The sequence below is a fragment of the Typopeltis vanoorti genome, chromosome 5 (genome assembly GCF_054136105.1).
Source record: "Typopeltis vanoorti isolate ZY-2024b chromosome 5, IOZ_Tvanoo_1.0, whole genome shotgun sequence".
In the NCBI taxonomy this organism is placed as follows: domain Eukaryota; kingdom Metazoa; phylum Arthropoda; class Arachnida; order Uropygi; family Thelyphonidae; genus Typopeltis; species Typopeltis vanoorti.
The window spans coordinates 78,588,299-78,601,891 of NC_143553.1; the positions used below are offsets into that span (position 1 = coordinate 78,588,299).

The 13,593-nt window shown below is 34.7% G+C and overlaps 1 long non-coding RNA gene across 1 annotated transcript; it reads left to right on the top strand.

Annotated features, from left to right (window-relative positions):
- The first annotated feature begins 2,582 nt into the window (after positions 1-2,582).
- Positions 2,583-13,248, top strand: LOC150106567 (uncharacterized). The gene is made up of 5 exons (XR_016548346.1): positions 2,583-2,637; positions 2,841-2,917; positions 4,489-4,521; positions 6,882-6,911; positions 13,110-13,248. It is a non-coding gene; the product is annotated as an uncharacterized LOC150106567 (long non-coding RNA).
- Positions 13,249-13,593: the final 345 nt, after the last annotated feature.

The following is a 13,593-nucleotide window of genomic DNA, read 5'->3' on the forward strand; positions in this document are numbered from 1 at the left end:
TAAGCAAAGTAATAATAATAATAATAATCGTATGATGATACACGGCCGTGAGTCCCCTTTAAGGGGTGGTACGGCACCATCTTAGTTCCCCCAAGTTTATCCGGGCTCCGGAACCGGCATAGTGACGAATCAGACCTATGGCTGGGTCAGTATTCCTGACTGTAATCCGTGTGTATTCACTGGACCAGTTTGCCTGCTTGCGGGATGAAAACCCCCAGATAAACTGGTGGAAAAACCCTGCTGTCCATTCCCAAGACCGGCTAACTTGGCTATGGCTGAGGAAGATCTTTAAGCTCCTCGCGTCGTCGACGGGAATCGAATCTAGGACACTACTTCCCCAGGCATATGGTTGCAAAGCGCATAGCCACTAAGCTATCCGCGCGGATTAAGCAAAGTAATCCGCATACATAACACATACATGTTTTTCTGAACCAGTTCTATGAAATTTAATAGAACAACATGCCCGCTGACGCCTATAAGTTATTTCTTTTTTAAAACAATATTTTAGTCAATGAAAAAAAAAAAAAACAACGAACTAAGCGGTAATATATGAACATATAACAGATTTTAATGGTGACAGCTTAAAAGAGAGAGTACATGGTCAGTGATTTTCATCATTCGGTGTGACACCACACATTCTCTACGACTACAAGCTTTGCAGTCGTAGAGAATGTGTTTTTCATGTCAGTTTAGTGTTTCTGGCTTGGGTAGACCAATGGAAAACAACACAGATAAACCCAAGACAAGAACACTAAATCAACATAACATAGCTTCCACTTTTCTCGCGAGCTCCGAAGACGACACTCAGTCGAAACTGCTCACACTCCGTCACTCCCACCATTAATCTTTATTCATCATATTCTATCCTTCTCCTTTCCCCTAAAAATATTCTTTCACCTTCTTCCCAGAGAATTCACAGTCCATCCTTGGAAAACTCGGAATTTAAATTCACATACCTTTGTTTTATCTGCAACTCTCTCACATCTTTCTATCTTTACATTCCCCCCCCCCTCTCTGTCATACTTCAGCAGTATACGCCTGATGCTGCTCCAAAAGAAGATAACCAAGAATATATGTCCAAAATTATTCGTTCCTCATATTCTTCATGTATCTATGTCTTTAAAATATCAATAAATCTCTAAAAATTGAGTAAAAAGTCAATGACATTATAAAATGGGTATTCCTAAAGACATATAGACAAAATATCCATAAAATTAATAAATTTTGAAGCTTTGTTTCATTAACTTTTTAAACGTTTGTTAACTCCAAAATAACTTTATTTTCATTACAAATAATAATTATTAATTAGGGTTGAACATTGATTTATGAATACGGCTTATGATCATAACTATGATCATTCATAGCTTTTAAAACTTTAAGTCAAGCGGCTTAAAACTTCGGTATTTGAGCTCTAAATCGTACTAACAACCTTTACTTCACCCATACGAACTAAAATGTGCTGTATGGTTTCATTTTTTTTCTTGGCAGGAATTGATTAAAAAAATTACTTCCTGTGCAAATATTGGTATTTTTAAAAGCAATTTTTAAAACCCAGATCTTCAGCGTTAATACATTATTCCTGAGAAAGCAGCAAATTAGTATTTAAAACTAAAATTAGTTTGCGCTCTTGCCAACAAATGAAATAGAATGGCTAATTAGTGCTATCAGTCCAATACGTACTTAAAAATTAAAAGTCATCAGCATAAAATGATGTGGCGTGTTTATTAAATTAAACTACAGTCCTCATCAATGTTGAAACAGATAAATATTGATCACAATCGATATATATCTATTGATTGTTTCTACATCTCACTTTAAAATCATTTAAAAGTTCTGTTAATATAATAATCGTTTATAATAATTTAAACACTTATTTTTTTTTGATTAGCAAACGATGTTATAGGTTTACAGCAATTTTATAGGATACATCAAGATGAGAGAATGCTTTCTGTAATTAATATTCATGCGAGATGTGAGGTGATGGCTAAGTTCCTATTGGAGTTATTAACCTTCTTTTTCGTTCTTTCATTGGCGAGGACACGCCATTGTGCACATGGGTTGCATATCTTAACAAGCACGTTTTCGCACATCTGTCATTTTATTCTTCACTTCGGTTTTCTCCTTTACGAATTATCGAAATTTGAGAATAACGATTGGAACTCGGGTTGCAGAATAGAATAAATTTAAATAGAAACTGTTTCACAAGCTACTTCCTTACTTTTCGCATATGAATAGTCAAGGATAAAAAAAAAAAAAACTTTTCTCTTTCGTTCCTGGTACGCTACTGAAAATCACGCGATTAATTCAAATATGGTTATAATTAAATATTGAATCAGCAGACTGCATCCTATGAAAATAAATTCCTTTGTATTTCTTACAAAGAGAAGAGTTTCATTACATTTCCTCTTTGTATTTCCAAAGGGAATTTTTTGATGCAGTTCTCAATACACTAAAACACGCGAACGGCAGGTGGATCACGAGTTATGAAGAAAGTATTGCATAAACCCTCTTCGAAGAAGGGAATATAAGCATCGTTGGCATTACTAGCGACACCTTTCAAGATGAAGATCAGTGTGAGCATACTGTGTCCGCTCTTGTTGCTGTTTCTGATCCTGATCGTAGCAGGAAAAAATCGGGGTAATATTTTATTTGGTAATAGACCACTGTAAAATGTATATAAACTTGATAATTGTATCAATTTTATATACAATGTTAGGTATCGTATTAGGTCTACCGATTTCTTATTTATTTAATTATTTCTTAAAATGAGAAATAATTAGATGACTAATTACTTATTACGGTATACAAAATGCATTTAGTGATATTCGTTTTGTTTCTAGGAGGAGAAAGATGTGAACGTCTAAGCCGTAACTGCACGGATACTCAAAAATCCTGCTTTAACGATAAAATGAAAGAGGTAAATAAATGCATTGCATTTTATCACTTATCAGGTTTGTTGCTTCTCAAATCCTGCTTACGTTTAGTTTCTTCAATGCCCTAAAATTTCCAAACAAGTATGGTAAGCTATTTCTCTACTTTTAAAAGATTTTACTTGTCTATTGTTTTAAAATTGTGTCCTACATATCGTATTAGGTCTACCGGGTTCTGTGATAAATAGGTTTTTATCAATTGTGATTTCTTGATTTCATTATTAATATTTTTTATCTTCAGATACATTGTGATACTAACTTTACTCGTTAGTAGGTTGACCATATTTCCTTGAGACAAAAACGGGAGATTGGGATGGCAAAAATGGGAGAGGGTTACGTAATATTTTGTATTCATGAAAAAGTAAGACGATAAAAAAAAATATTACATAAACATATTGAGCTTACCATTATTCTTCAATGACAGAACCCATACAAAATTCAGGTATACGTAAAGGGGGACTGTATTTCAGGTAAGGAAATAAAGTCTATAATTTTGTCTTGAACACCACAATTTGGCAAAAAGTACCGCACAACCATTGGAAAATGTTTGATGTATTTTAATACTTTTTGTTTTATTCCAATCTTTTATTACTTCGCCCAATATGTGTGGTGATAAAACATTGGTAATTATTTGCTTCTGATTTGTTTCGTGCTGATGAAAATTTTGGATCATAAATTTTATTTGTAAATGTCTACAAGCAGTCATTTTCGCGCAAACTTTGGCCGTGACGTACAGTATGATAAGTAACAAGAGCTTCACTTGCTGCAATTTTATCTTTTTCACTACCGCCATCAAACGAACTGATGTTTTTAACTAAAGCCAGAGTCTTTTCAGTATCGTTAAGTTTCTGGCTACGTACATGTTGGTTGATTTCGCTTCTGCCTCCATGAATGAGCAACGGAAAAATGAACAATACAATGTTGGTATACCACGTTGGTTCCGTTGCTACACTGCTTGTCCAGTTTAATTTTGAATGCTTTCTGGAGACTGTCATTAAAACTGTAGTTTCACTTTTTTGACATTCCAAGGATAGACTTAAAACTTTAAAAAATATGAAATTTAAACCACCGGCATTGAATAACAAAGTCAACGGTTAGCATACAGAAAAAACAAAAACTAACTCTACAGCAAAACAGACACCGAGACTGAGACGCGCAAGTGTTGCCGACGTGCATTTTTTAATATTCTCTGAATCAATCACTGCAGATATCGATATTTGATATCGAACAATGCGACCCCATTTTACTGGTATCCATGATATTGATGTACGATTATAGGTTACGAATAATAAGTTATGATTGACCAATATTAAAGTATATTTATAGTTTTTATTAAAAACGGAGCAAAATTTACATTTTTAATAAAACGACGGGACGGCCAGGAAATATGAAAATAACGGTAGTGTCCCGTTCAAAACGGTACTTATGGCCAGCCTGCTCAATAGAAGCAGCAAGTTCTTGGATGTTACGTTTTCGTAACATCCAAGATACTTTAATTTAATTTACGATATTTAAATTTCATACTCTATTTTATAATTAATATTCTGTGTTATTTCAGATGACATCAAGCAATGCAGATATGTGTAATGAAGTAAGTAGGAAAATTATTTTTCTATAATATATATATGAAATATGAGATAAGAAAAACCTGTCTCCTATATGTCTTCCGTATTACCATATAGTATATTTTAAGGGCAAAAAAGCTAGAGCTAATCATATCTATATATAAATATATATATATATATATATGTATGTATGTATATATATATACATATACACACACACACATACTGTCCGACCACGGATGCGCGACCCCTTGACACTTCTGCGCATGTCAGAAGAAGGCGAATCTACTCCAATAATACTGTGATCAATGCGTTGCGTGGGATGAGTGTTTATTATTTAGACGTCGGAAAATTAGCTTTTCTTTTATGAGAATTCTAGTTTTTAAAGTAGTAACTATTTTGCTTGTACAACAGTTGGAAACTTTTATGTATACAGCACGTGATTTCGCATGTTATTAACGAATTCATACATCGCCTTATTCCTTTCTCCCCTTCAACATGAAATGACTCTTCTTGGCACATTTCCAGTCGCCGGTCTCGGATCTGTGGTCGGACAGTGTTTATAAAATAAATGTGAAAATATATGCAATGAATCATAAATAAATATAAATTTTATTTATTTTTAATATTATAACAAAGGGTGAAAGGGGAAGATCCAATTCACTCTTCGTTGATTTACGCGTGCATTTTGTTCTCTTGGGGGATTTATTTTCAGCAACAGTCAGGTGTAAGGCTTCCTTGTTAAGATGTACATGAGATTTTCGTCGACTCAGTAATTTCTAGTTGATTGATGCTAGTTATATCTTTTTTGTATTTAGGATATATGCAATAACTGTTCTTGTTCAAGCGAGACACGTACGTGTAACCTCATAGTGTTGCAGAAGAGATGGAGATCTAAATCACTCGGTGAAGAGATTCTCACAAGAACTGGTAGAGCGTAGGTCGGGAGGAAGGCAGGTTTTATGCCGTACCCACTACTCTATGCCTGCGTCCTGTGCTATAAATAACTGCAGGTTATGTCTCATTTTAGCGTGATATATAGGTATGCAGAGGAGAGTGTTTGGATGAACAAATATAGAATCATTGGGTATTATCTCTTCTAGAATTGTTCAGAAAGCAGTAGTAGGATGACTTACGAAGACTAGCAAAATGAATGTTAATAGAACTTCAGTGAGAAATCTAGATATCTTGTACTGCTGATGTGAAGTCTGAAAAGACTTATGATTTACTGACTGCACCTGTAATAAACATTTATATTTTGCTTTTAAGATGAAGAATTTATTTCTTCGTTTAATGATTTTGGCAACTGATCACTTAGGTGCTGAGTTTGGTCTTTGGCTCTTACTCCTGTCCAGCATGTGGTTCGCGCACGCACACAAACCAGCCACTTAGTGATAAATACGTATTGCGGATGAATTAGAGTAAATGTACCGATATGTGTATTTCACGTTGTACACACTATTACATATGGCAAAAAGAAATTGCTCTGCGATAAACTTAACAATGTATGTATAATCAATATCCCATAGAGAAAACATAAGAAATTTGATGTGTTATCATAGAATACCAAGACAGTAGCCTTCATCACTGGCACGAAAAAAAAAAGAGTCTATCATTAAAATCAGCTCTTGGATAAATAATTATTACGGATAGAAATTTGATGGTGGAAGCACACCATTCAAGAAGTGCAAATGTTGAAGGCAAAATGTTTTAAAATAAGCCAATTATATTATCAGAAGGATGATACAAAAGGTCATCATTCAAGATCAAGCCAGGGTCAAATGAGTATAGTACGTCCACAGATACGAGACCCTTCGACACTTCTGCGCATCTCAAAAGAAGGAGAATCCATTCCGATAATAGGATAATCAATCCGTATTGCGGGATGAGTGTTTATTATTACATGTCGGAAAATTAACCTCTCTTTTATGATCATTGTAGTATTTAAAGTGGCAACTATTTTGCTTGTATAACAGTTAGAAAATTTTTCGTATAAAGTACGTGATTTCGCGTGTTGGTGACCAATTCATACATCACCTTATTTCTTTCTCCCCTTCAACATGACCTGACTCTTCTTGACAGCCTGCCAACGACAGCTCTCGCTTCTGTTGTTGGACTATAGTCCTACGCGTCCTCTTAGGTGTGTGTGTGTGTGTGTGTGTGTGTGTGTGTGTGTGTGTGTGTGTGTGTGTGTGTGTGTGTGTGTGTGTGTGTGTGTGTGTGTGTGTGTGTGTGTGTGTGTGTGTGTGTGTGTATGTGTGTGTGTGTGTGTGTTAAATTTAGGTGTCAACGAAATCTAGTGATATTCCATTGTAGTACATTCCCATTAATATATACGCATAAACACATATAAATATAAATTAATATATTATTTGTACATTTTCAGTGGATGAAAATGATGTGTGAAGCAAATAAAGTAAGTATACATCTCTTTATCATTCATTTTACCTACATTATTATCTTAATTATCAAACTATTATTGCTAATAGACCTCTAGGTAGTTAAGTACTCATTAAGGGAAGCCATATGTCACCCACACTAGTTTACATACATTGTTTTAAACTCATTTACACTACATGCACTGACACTACTTCAACAGACAAATTGTTCCACTTACTGACTCCTCAATAAGATAAAAATTCCTTTCTCTTATCCCTTTCTTAACTGCACACAAACATAATTTCGACGGATGCCTCTTTGTCCTCTTCCTTCCCTTCTGTATAATGAAAACTTTATGGACTGATATCCCATAACTCCCTGTCAAACGCTTATAGACCTCTATCATATCACCCCTCATTCTTCTGTCTACCAGTGTCTGCATTCGACATACTACCGTTAATCTATCCTCGAAATCTACATTCCAAAATCCCAATATCATCTTTGTAACTTTTCTTTCAGCATTTCCACAGTTTCTTTATCCCTGTGGAAACCAGGAGACCAAGTTTGCTCGCAGTAGTATAGGTGCGGTCTTATCAAGGCCTTATGAAGAGGCAAAATGACTTCCATATCCTTACATGTCAATGTTAGTTTAAAAATCTCAATTTTCTTCCTTTTATGTGAGATTTTAACTTCAAATTTCTATCCATCATGTGATGTGATATCCAGCAGTTGTTGGATATCATATCACGCTCAAGTGTTTAACTTAACACTTACTAACATTGAATGGATAGCCATTTTCGTTTTTGAACACTTCCAACCTATTCAAATAACCCTATAAATGCTATATACCAGTACTATCTCTGAAACTCCCTATATTTGCATCAGCAGACAACTGAGCTTCACCACTGACACAAATGAGATTCACCTTAAATCTGCAGATTCACATGTCCCATATACCACTTTCTGATATTTATTTGTATGCCGCCCACTTATCAAAACCAACAGTTTATATTCCACCCCAGGGCCTGCGGAAGCGGACATTCAGAGCATCCGGTGCATGCAGGCGCCGCTACGAAGGGGGTGCGCCGCAGGGGCACGGTTCATAAGTTCGTTTTTAAGAAACAAAATTTTTATCATAAAAACAAAAAATTCTTAGAATGATCAATATTAAAATAAACAAGGCCGGATACACCGAATAAAAATTTAAAAAAATTGTATATAATTCTTTTAAAGTTCATAAAAAATTTAACATTGAAACAGCCATCAAAAACGCGATGGGAAAGTAAAATTAATGCAATCCGCCCTCTACGATATCAGTTAGGAGAAATTTACGATGCACTTTTTGAAATTTTAAATAATGAAAATTTTAATAAAGAAACACATCATGAAGCACAAACATTATGTGCTAAAATAAACGACTACAAATTTATTTGCTCTCTTATAATTTGGCATGATTTACTTAACAGAATAAACCCTGTTAGTAAAATGCTTCAAGACAAAAATATGAACATTACACTTGTTTTAGAAGCTATCGAAAACTTGAAAATATTCTTACAAGAGTATTGATCAGATACAAATTTTAAAAAAGTTCTAAAAACGGCAAAAGAACTGAGTGAAGAGGTGAATGGAGAACAAGAATTTAAAACTGGTACGGAAGTTCGACGACAAAAGAAGACACGACAATTTGACTACGAGCATCATGACGAAACGAGACAATCGCCAGAAGATAAATTTAGAGTGAATGTGTTTTATACACTTCTGGACGTTGCAATGTGTTCGTTAATAGAACGTTTTGAACAACTAAAAACATATTATGATACTTTTAATTTCTTGTATAGATTACTACAAATTAATAACGAAGATTTTACAAAAAATTGTGACGATTTAGAGATTCTCTTGAAGGACGGCGACAATAAAGACGTAAATGCAATAGAACTATACGATAAGTTATGTGCTTTCCGGAATATTTTTCGGAAGGATAATTTAATATCTTTCCCTAACTTTTCAATTGCTTGAAGAATACTATGAACTATTATTGTTACTGTAGCCAGGACCGGCCTTCTCTATAAAGGAGTTGGGTGCAAGAAACCTTTTGGGGGCCATGAAATATTTTTCAAAGGTAAAAATTAAAGGATTCGAAATAAAAGTATTGTAAAACCTCTTACCTGCAAATGATTTTGGCACAGGAAAACAAAACAAAAAAAAAAAAAAAAAAAAAAACATTCGAAATATAATACGTTTCCGCAAATATGTACCGACTGTGCCCACTCGATCGTAGGGCCCGGGTACATTGCACCCCCTGCACCTCCGAGATGACCGGACCTGACTGTAGCGAGCGGTGAACGTTTCTTTTCCAAGTTAAAATTGATTATAACATACTTAAGAACAAGTATGTCACAAAAAAGGCTTGTTAGTTTGGCGTTAATAGCTATTGAAAATGATATATGTGCGGAATTAGACGTTAAGAATATTATTTCTAATTTTGTGAATACGAAATCAAGAAACTTAAAATTTTAATTAAAAAATTTTGAGTTTCAAAATCTATCTTGAGTTTCTTTTATTTTCCTAAACGATAGTTCCATTTATAAAAATTATTAAATTTTTTTTACAAATTACTAAGAATTTAATCATTTCTAAAATGCAAGAATTTTTTTACACTTTAGTTCAAATAAATTTTAACTTTAATTAAAATTCATTTTAATTTTGTTAGCGATTCGGGTCGGTGAGAAGGCTATAATCCCTGTATCATTATATTCAACGATTAAAGTGAAGTGGCTTTATCAAAATTTGCTTTAACTTTTGAGAATTTTTGAATATTCGGATTTTTAACGATTATCTTGCCTAGTCAACACCCCCGGTTCGTTACATTTAGCGAACCAACATGTGGCTGTTGTGTCAAAATTTATTTAAAAAATTTCAAATAAGTTACATTTTTATTATCGTAAAAGAACCACACACACACGCCCGGATCGTTACAGGGGGCGCTTAGATAGAAATTGCATGCGGGCGACAAAGACCCTAACGCCGGCACTGTTCCACCCCCATAATCTCTAGCTTATGCAGAAGCCTTTCATGTGGTATCTAACTCAGCCGTAACATATTGTAAAATATCAGCAAATTGATCTCCCTTTAGTAAACAGTGTTCCTTGCATGGTATATTTTGTTTGTTCACCCATTTCTGTATGCGATTCTCTAAAATCGTTACAATTTCTTCAAAGATATTGATAGGTCTATAGTTAGACACATCAGTTTTTATACCACTCTTGTGCAATGGGATTATTGTACATTCTTCATATTCCTGTACGATATTTCCTGAGTTAAGACTCAGGTTATAAAAATCTAGCCATTTCGGCCGAGCATTCCTTTGGCACACTTACTCTTATTTAAATGTATGTTTTTTTTTTGTTTTTTCTAACTGCTTATATGTATATATTGTCTTAAAGTGTATTTGTAATTGTATTTGTCGTATATTTCTAAATAGTTTGAATTATATTCATCGTGTATTTCTAAATAGTTTGAATTATATTCATCGTGTATTTCTAAATAGTTTGAATTATATTTTGCGTATTTCTAATTGTCTAATTATATTTAAAATTCTATTTGCCGTATTGGAATAATGCGACAAATGCACATACGTATTTATTTATTTTAATAAACCCAAATCATTCTAATGTGATATAGAATTAAAAGTATATTAACTACTTATTTCTGTTATTACAATTATACATTTTTCTAGTAATATTCTACATTATAATATTTAAATGTTTACTTCTTTAACTCTTCAATTAAGTTTGCGTATATAATCAGTTTAGGGGTCAATTTATGAATAATTAACAATTAAAAATATAACTAAATATGAATATAACAATATAAAAAATATAATATTAAAGCCTGAACAGTTGTTAAAAGTAAGCCTAGAATCAGAAGGATCTTGTCTTGATACCAAGCAAACTCAGCAAACTCAGATGCTATGGTGCTAAATTGAGTTTGCTATGGTGTCTTGACACAACAGCAAACTCAGATGCAATATTTTGTATTTGCACCACGTATTGTTGTTAATGGGGCACTTGCGATAACACACATTTCCAAATGAATTTGAGAGAAAAACACAGTGTTATTACAGAGCTTAGCAGAACGAGTTTTTAAAATTGTCCTTATATGCATTTTGAAATTATGAACATAGATTACCAAAGAGTGAATTGTCTCAGTACTGTTGAACACATCCGCATTGATAAGTATGTAAACAACATCCACATACATATAAGAAATTGTAACATACTTATTGTCGCATTTAATGAATTAGTACTGTCCAATCCTTTCTACTTTCTCTGCTTTGATATATGCCGGAAGGGCAGTTATTTTCTGTTGTACTAAAACCGAATATTTATTATTACAATTTCTGATAATTTTCCGCAAGTTTTGTTTCAAAGAATTTTGCAGCTTAATCTTTTGTTATAAAATATGTTCAGGGTTTGGTGCTAATATGAAATAGAGACAGTGCTGGAATGAGAGTAACATTTATTCTAAAAAAAAAGTTTTAGGATTAGTTAGTCAGTGTTCCCATGTTGGTGTCATTTCTGATATACACTATCTACCAATAATTGTCCGGACACCTCTAGTATTTGAAGTTATGGAACATTTCAGGTTTGTTAATAACATGAAAACCAGTATACACATTGTAGGAAGCAGTATTTCATTGTTTTTTTTTTAATCGTTGTTAAGTTGAATAGTGGTGGTATGGCAACACGACGTGAACTCAGTGGCTTCGAGAGAGAGATGTCATCGTGGGCTGTCACATTGGTGGCATGTCCTTACGCGCCATTGCCGCTCAACTTCGGTATCCAAAATCAACGGTTATCGATGTGATCAATAAATGGAGACGTTCTGGCATCAGTAGTGCAGGAAAACACCCAGGGTGGCCGCCGAAAATGACTGACAGGGACAGGAGGGTGTAAAAATGCGTCTGGAACTCATCACGGAGTCTGTGACCAATTGTGCCAATTGGCACAGACTCCGTGATGAGTTCCAGAGCGCCAGTAACACCGTGGTGAAAACTGATACTATACGAAAAGAACTCCATTCATTGAGTTTCCACGGAAGAGCAGCGTCACAGAAGCCAAACATCACAACAAAGAACAAAGTGGCTCGTCTGGCCACGTGCAAAGATCATGTGAAATGGGAACTGGACAATTGACCAGTGGAAAACGTCACTCTGGAACGATGAATCAAGGTTCACCTGTTTCCAGTTTGATGGCAGGGGTGTGGAGGCAGCCTGGTGAACGCTTGTTACCACAGTGTGTTGTACCCACAGGAAAGTTTGTTGGTGGTGAAGTAATGGTGTGGGGTGCATTCAGCTGGTTTGGTGTGGGACCAGTGGTCGTTGTCCATGGTTCTATGAAGCTCAGTACTTTGATATTCTGGATAATCAGGTGCTGTCAACACTGTGGAGTTTCTATTGAACGGACCCGTGTCAAGACGACAATGCCTCATGCCACAAAGCTGCAGCTATTATGGATTGACATGAATAGATGGGTGTTAAACGACTGTCTTGGCCTTTGCAGACTCCTGACCTCAACTGATGGTACGAATTGGAGTGGCGATTGAGGTCCAGAGCAGCACATTCTCGATCAGTCGCTGAACTCAGTGCTGGTTTGATGGAGGAATGGAGACAAATTCCACCTGATGTCTGCCGCACATTGATGGAAAATCTCCCTCAAAGGGTGCAGGAGGTGATCAAAAGCCAACTGTGAACATACCCGATATTAGGGTTCGCCTGCTGGTATCAACTGTAAATTGCTAAAGTGTCTGACAGTTATTAGTAAGATAGTGTAAAAGATGGAACTTGCATTCTTGGATATCTAGAGCATGGGTCTAAAGTTAATTCTGCTTTGGGGCACATATTTAATAAGAATAAGATTGAGTGCAATCAAAAACTTTATTTTTATTTATTTATTTATTTATTTTTTGAAAAAAAAAGATATTTATTTATTTTGTCGAGCACAACTCACATTATATGAGAGACTGAATGTGACACAACACGAAATCCCAAGTTTCTTGCATAGCATGACTTTTTAGTGAGTGAGTGATGAATTAAAAATTCTGCATTCCAGAGAAAAACTGATTTGCAGAGTTTGTGATTAATCCTACCGATAGCATGCACATAAGATCAGTCTTTTCAAAATATTATAAGTATCAATAACAAAATAGCATCTCATTTTGTTGAATATTCTTCCAGAATTGTAGTATACCAAAACCAAAAGGAGGAGGAAGAAGATGGAGAGGTAAAGGAGAAGGAGGAGGAGGAAAAGGAGGAAAGGGAAGCAAACAAGGAGGTGGTGATGGTGGTGGTGAAGAATGAGAAAATACGGAGTAGATGCAGAACGAAGCAAGTAAAGAATAAATCTCTCTCTCTCTCTCTCTCTCTCTCTCTCTCTCTCTAGGAAATGCTAAAAGTGAAGATATGTTTCCAGCTATTCTGAGCAACTGTTTGTGAAATAGCTGTCATATTAAAAATTATCCTTCAGAAATAAACTTTATAATAGTACATTTACTCTTGTTAAATTTCTTCACATGTTTTAAAATACTAAATTGAATATGATCATTTATAACTGGATTTTAATTATAGGCTTGAACGACCACCCTTCATAAGCTGCGTTTAATGCATGCATGCAACAAACTTTTTGCAGAAAAATATACTATTGGGAATGCTAAAGTAAAAG